Here is a 7278-nt window from a genome sequence, read left to right on the forward strand (position 1 = left end):
TATGGTTGTAGCTTATGCAATTGTCTGTTTGTTGTCTTTGTGTATGCCTGGCTTTCTGTTATGTCTACAAAAAACATAGGGCTACAGTAGCAGTATAGCCCTATCTTCAAATAATTTTTGTGGGAAGCTTAATAGTCTATTCTGTGGTTGTTTTCTAGCTTAACAGGGATATTTGAGATATTGTTTTGTAGACTAATACATGTTTGGATTTGTTAACGGGAATCTATAACAGAAGCATGGCAGATTATTGTTTCCTGCTTCTCCAAAAGTGGAAGCACCACTTTTTTAGATGCATTGTTGCCATGCATTATAAAAATGATAGGTATGCGAGGATAAACAATGGTAGGATGTGGTTCATGCAGTCTGTGCTCAAACATTTTCTGTTTTTGAAACGGAATAGTTTGTGCAAAAATTTGATCAATAAGCTGGTCTGTTCAACCAACGGTTGGATGTTTTGTCTTTTTGTGAGAATTTATAGTCTACTCTTCTATCTCTACCATGTTGTGCTTTTAGTATAAATAGATAGATAGATGATGTGGCCTGGCAATTATTGCGCAGGACATGGGTTTAGTAACAAATATGGAACTTTGTCTTACCATTATTTTCAATGTTTTTCATGGCATTCATGAAATTTAAATGTATCATTGGAATTGAGTTTACCTCATGTCAGGCATCAAGGTCAAGATCATATTTCTATGAAATGCGTTGAAAGGATTCTGACGATATTGTCATTGGTGATGTTAAGAGTCGCTGAAGAATTCATTGCGTTAGACATTGCTATTCATCCAAGACATGAAAAGCAAATGAGACCACATCACTTGGCAGGTTTCCACTCTCTGGTTGTTTCATGAGTATTGTTCTTTGCTATGCTGGATACGATCATGGGTGTTATTGAGGTGATCTGTTTCCTGCTAGTACATTGTTGTTTGCAAGCTTGTATATTTGTAGGTATTGAAGCAACTTTGCTCTTTGAAATGCTAGTGTGAATATAGTTTGCCCAGTTGAAGTATTTCCACTGCCCTTTACACTCACATCACATTTGTGTTTTCTTTTCTTTAGAGACTCCTTTTCTGAGTATTCTGTGCATGATTAGAAGCAAATAACAGCATTTGAATTTGGACTGAATTTACTGTAGGTGATATTTCTAGTGTATCTCTAGTAGCTACTAGCTACTAGCTTTATTCATAAAGTTTCATTACTACTTTAATTGGATTGTACCAGGTGAAATACAGAGCTCGATGCCAAAAATAAGGATACCTAGTAAACCTAGGAGAAAGAATTGATGAATAAGGTGCCTATTTGTTCATCAATTACTATGCTTGTGTTAAACAATTAGTGGGTTGACTACTCATAATGGCCGCTGCATTTTATGATCATTATAGTTCTCCACATGTAACTGTTTGTGCTTCTACTTATGATTGCCTTGTACGCATCCCACATTTTCTTGTCCACCTTGCATGGGGCTTATATGCAACATCAGCAAAAGTGCTACTTCCATTGCTGGTGCAAATTTATTTCTTCTCTCTTATATGATAATAACTAATTAGTCATCTATTTCTATAGGCATGTATTACCGCAGAAAAAGAAAGCCTTCCAGCCCCATCAATAATCTTTCACTTACTGCAAATGCGATTAGCAGTTGGGGATGTGGCAGTGTTACCGAGGAGTGGGACAGCTTGTATGCTCAGAAGGTCCAATTGTTAACTTTCCTTTCTACTCTGCCCGAGCCCGCTCTTAGTTATGGGTCGAGTGTTGAAACTAATATGGCCAATTCTATCGAGCAAACAGAACAGAAAAAGAGTGACATAATAGTTCTTGATTCGGATGATGATGATGAAAGCATAGGAGCACACAGAACAACTGACACCTGAGAAAAATAAACAGTTGATACCATCAGAACAGGCTGTTGCTCTCATGAGAGTGGTAATCAAAGGAATTGATGAAGTAAAGAGACAACCAAAACAGTCAAATTGTTCCTTGTATTCCAAGTGCAACTTTAATGAATTAGTATCCTTCGGCCAGCTACCAATCATCAGCATTTTTGTTTGAGAGAGTTATATTGCAGAAAAGACCTGAGGAATGTATCCATGATCTGGCTGTCATCAACTTTGCACTGCCTCATCAGTGTCTCTGAAGGGCATTGCGAAACTGTTATATTTGTTTTCAATTTTTTTAATGTTCATCCATAATTATTTGACGCATCGTAGTTCACAAGTACCCCATTCTCTTGTACTGAAAATAATGGAGTATAATTGTTTGATATTTGCTGAATATATTCCAATTCAAAGCTGAAAATTTTCATCTTCCAGCCGTAACTCTTCCTTCTCAGTGTAGGTTGTTACCCATAAGGAGAAAATAGCAGAAACACAAGTTTCCCCTCCACTTCCTAAGGAGATAAAAAACGAAAAGTTGATCCAAGCTCCCAAGTAGATGGGGATGTTGAAATTGTGCCAAGAAAAGAAAAAGGGAAAAAATCAAGCAAATCCAGCAGTATTTGATTTGCCCTCAGAACCTTACAATCCTCTGGGGTAAGACGAGCCTATGGAGGAATATGAGCCTATGGGGGAAGATGAGCCTATGGAGGAAGAGCATATACAAGAAAAGGAAAGTGATGGTCTTGAAGATTTTTGGAATGAGCACTCAGTGGCACTTGAAAGCTCTAATGTACAAATTATAATCACAGACTTTTGTTGCTGCAGCATTTTGAAACATATCATTTTGTAATTTTATGGTTGTGCTTATGATCTCGTGCTCTATCTGCAAATTGATTCAACTTGTAAAGTTTGAGAATAGATGAGCTCAGCTCAATAAGAGAAATCTGCAAACTTTATCTTCATTAAATTGTTTACTTGGATTTATGTTGTTTGCCATAATGATTTAGTTATATTTATTGGCCATCTCGACACACTTGAAGAGGCAGCCAATGAGAAAGAGGTGAACAACGTCTGTAATCATGAAATACAGATTCATGAAGATCTAGGCCATGTATGTCGTGTCTGCGGTATGATTGTGAGAGAAGGGCTGACATAATCATTGATTATTAGTGGAGAAAGGTATGTTATTTGTTTAAGATATGTGATGATGCTTCTGTAACTCTGAGGCCGGTTAGCAACATATGTAGTTTTAATTTCGGAAGTTCTTACCAAATATCCTTTTTAGCAACAGCTAAGTGGCCCACAGGCACGTGTGGGATTCCCATTTGGTGTGTTGGAACTGCTTTGAGATACATTTTTTATTTTGTATTACACTATTACATTGTTTGAACAAAATTTGTTTTTATAAGAGCCAAGTGCCTAAAGGGGCACAATATGCCAATCATACCTGAGAATTAGTTCATGCCATCTTATCTGACAAAATTGACACATTTGCTCATGCCGCAGAGCCTGACGGACCTCATGGGTTGTTATTTTGGTTATTCCTGTATTTCCAGCATGAATAAACTTTTCTAGTATAGCACATGTAGTTGTTATTTTCTGATATTCGGTATCTACTGTTATGCATTATAATTTTTCAAAAATTTAATGATGACATAATATAAACTTTGGAATGAACTGAAGTTTAAACGTATGATTGGAACAATCAATTGACATTATGTTTACCTCATGTCAGGCATCAAGGTCAAGATCATATTTCTCTGAAAAGCGTTCAAAGGATTCTGATGAGATTGTCACTGTTGATGTTAGAGTCGCTGAAGAACTCAATGTGTTAGGCATTGCTATTCATCCAAGACATGAAAAGCAAATGATACCACATCAGGTGGCAGGTTTCCACTTTCTGGTTAAGAATTTAGTCTCTGACAAACCAGGAGGTTGCATTCTAGCTCATGCCCCTGGTTCGGGGAAAACATTTATGCTGATTAGTTTTATTCAGAGCCTCTTGGCAAAGTATCCCTCTGGAAGGCCTCTCGTTGTACTCCCTAAGGCATATTAGGTACATGGAAACGGGAATTTCAACGGTGGCAAGTGGAGGACATACCACTGTATGATTTGTGATCTGTCAAGGGTGACAGAGCAGATCAGTTGGAAATCCTTAACACTTGGCAAGCCAATAGGAATATCCTCTTGGTTGGATACACCCAATTCTCTTGGATCATTAACAGTGATGGGGGTGTCACCGTCGTAGCTGCATGCTGGGACATGTTGCTTATGGTCTCTAACCTACTTATAATGGATGAGGGCCATACACCTAGGAATGAGTCGACTATGTGCTAGAATCACTGTGCAGAGGACATACTCCACGTAATGTGGTCCTTACACTTTCCCAGAATCACGTCGCATAAGTGTTCAACATCTTGAACCTTGTACGCCCAAAGTTTCTCAAGATAGTAGCATCTCATCCTATACATTCCCAGAATCACGTCGCAGAAGTGTTCAACATCTTGAATCTTGTACGCCCAAAGTTTACTTATGAATATTAGGTCGCAGGATTTCAAAAGGGGTCTCTGATAAATTCACCGAGTCAGTAGAATAGACCCTACTGCATAATGATAACTTCACGAGAAAATCACATGTCATTAGAAGTCCCAGAGAACTAACAAAAGATTTGCTTCACTACTACAAGGGTGATATCTTGGATGAACTACCTGGACTAGTAGACTTCAGTGTCTTCTTGAAACTCGGTCCCAAGCAGAAATAAATCGTTCATAAGTTGGAAGCCTATGAGAAGTAAAAAACACGCAATAGAAACTGCCCTGTACATGCATCCATGCCTGTCAGACATATTAGAAGTTGATGCTGCAGATAGAGCTTCCAGCTTGACAGATGTAACTGTTGATAATCTGGTCCGGTCTATCAACGTGGCCGATGGTGTGAAGGCCAGATTTTTCACCAATATCGTGGCACTTGCGGAATCTGCGAGAGAGAAGGTGATATTTACTACACAACCTTCTTCTTGTAGACATTGTTGGGCCTCTAAGTGCAGAGGTTTGTAGGACAGTAACAAATTTCCCTCAAGTGGATGACCTAAGGTTTATCAATCTGTGGGAGGCGTAGGATGAAGATGGTCTCTCTCAAACAACCCTGCAACCAAATAACAAAGAGTCTCTTGTGTCCCCAATACACCCAATACAATGGTAAATTGTATAGGTGCACTAGTTCGGCGAAGAGATGGTGATACAAGTGCAATATGGATGGTAGATATAGGTTTTTGTAATCTGAAATATAAAAAAGCAAGGTAGAAAGTGGTAAAAGTGAGTGTAAACGGTATTGCAATGCTAGGAAACAGGGCCTAGGGTTCATACTTTCACTAGTGCAAGTTCTCTCAACAATAATAACATAATTGAATCATATAACTATCCCTCAAAAAGCAATAAAGAGTCACTCCAAAGTCACTAATAGCGGAGAACAAACGAAGAGATTATTGTAGGGTACGAAACCACCTCAAAGTTATTCTTTCTGATCGATCTATTCAAGAGTCCGTAGTAAAATAACATGAAACTATTCTTTCCGTTCAATCTATCCTAGAGTTCGTACTAGAATAACACCTTAAGACAAAAATCAACCAAAACCCTAATGTCACTAGATACTCCAATGTCACCTCAAGTATCCGTGGGTATGATTATACGATCTGCATCACACAATCTCAGATTCATCTATTCAACCAACACAAAGAACTTCAAAGAGTGCCCCAAAGTTTCTACCGAAGAGTCAAGACGAAAACATGTGCCAACCCCTATGCATAACTTCACGAGGTCATGGAACTCGCAAGTTGATCACCAAAACATACATCAAGTGGATCACATGAATATCCCATTGTCATCACAGATAAGCACATGCAAGACATACATCAAGTGTTCTCAAATCCTTAAAGACTCAATCCGATAAGATAACTTCAAAGGGAAAACTCAATCCATTACAAGAGATTAGAGGGGGAGAAACATCATAAGATCCAACTATAATAGCAAAGCTCGCGATACATTAAGATCGTGCCAAATCAACAACACGAGAGAGAGAGAGAGAGAGCTCAAACACATAGCTACTGGTACATACCCTCAGCCCCGAGGGTGAACTACTCCCTCCTCGTCATGGAGAGCGCCGAGATGATGAAGATGGCCACCGGAGAGGGATTTCCCCCTCCAACAGGGTGCCAGAGCTGGTCTAGATTGTTTTTGGTGGCTACAAAGGCTTGCGGCGGCGGAACTCCCGATCTAGCTTATGTTCTGGAAGTTTGGGTATATATAAGAGGTGTTGGAGTCGGGAACAAGTCAGGGGGGTCCCCGAGGCGGCCACGAGGTAGGGGGCGCGCCCCCACCCTCGTGGGTGCCTCGGGACTCTTCGGGCCCATCTCTGGTACTCCGTGGGCTTCTTCTAGTCCAAAAATAATCTCCGTGAAATTTCAGGTCAATTGGACTTCGTTTGGTTTTCCTTTTCTGCGATACTCAAAAACAAGGAAAAACAGAAACTGGCACTGGGCTCTAGGTTAATAGGTTAGTCTCAAAAATCATATAAAATAGCATATAAATGCATATAAAACATCCACGATTGATAATATAATAGCATGGAACAATCAAAAATTATAGATACGTTGAAGACGTATCAGAAGGTCATTGCATTTAGTCAGTACATTACTTCCCATGAGTTTTTTTTGGAAAGGCTATTGGTTAAGACAAGGGGCTGGCAAGTAGGAAAGGAGTTCTTTGTGACCCGTGGTAATAATAAATCTACTTCAGAAGATAGACAACTGACAATGGATCGGTTTAACAACTCTATTGATGCATAAGTCCTGTTTGGCTCTACCATGGCATGTGGGGAGGCATCTCCCTGGGTGCATCAAGAGTCGTCATTCTAGATGTTTTGAACCCCTTTATTACCTGTCAGGCAGCATAAGAAAGTGTTGCCTCGTAGCAGCTGATTCTCTAGAGGAGAACACCTATGAAACTGCATTCAAGAAGGAGGTGATACCACAACTGTGGTTTGAATGGAGTGAGTAGCGCTGCAAGTCGGGGGACTTCCATCTCAACGAAGTCGAATCGACGTCTATGGGGATGTGCTGCTGGACAATAGGAGGATGTGCCCGGACATCAAGGCTTTGTATGCAAGTTGAAGGCAGGCTGGATGTTGTACATACAACATGTATATATGGCTTTCCGATCGTTTGAGATTGTCATTGTTGTCAAGTAAGGCTCCTCTAGAACCAAAAAAAGACTTGACTTGGTACATCTTTGCCGATACCTTTTATTGGTTCTTATGGGCCTTCTCTTCCTCCAGATGCATCAAACACTGTACATGTTAAAAGTCTACCATCCAACTATACTAGACAGGAGCTTGCACGTATCCTTTT

General features: G+C 39.7%; 1 pseudogene; it reads left to right on the forward strand.

Moving 5' to 3' along the window:
* Positions 1–1565: 1565 nt before the first annotated feature.
* Positions 1566–7041, forward strand: LOC123101485 (protein CHROMATIN REMODELING 35-like; annotated as a pseudogene).
* The last annotated feature ends 237 nt before the right edge of the window (positions 7042–7278 follow it).

This window comes from Triticum aestivum, chromosome 5A (assembly GCF_018294505.1).
Source record: "Triticum aestivum cultivar Chinese Spring chromosome 5A, IWGSC CS RefSeq v2.1, whole genome shotgun sequence".
Lineage (NCBI taxonomy): Eukaryota > Viridiplantae > Streptophyta > Magnoliopsida > Poales > Poaceae > Triticum > Triticum aestivum.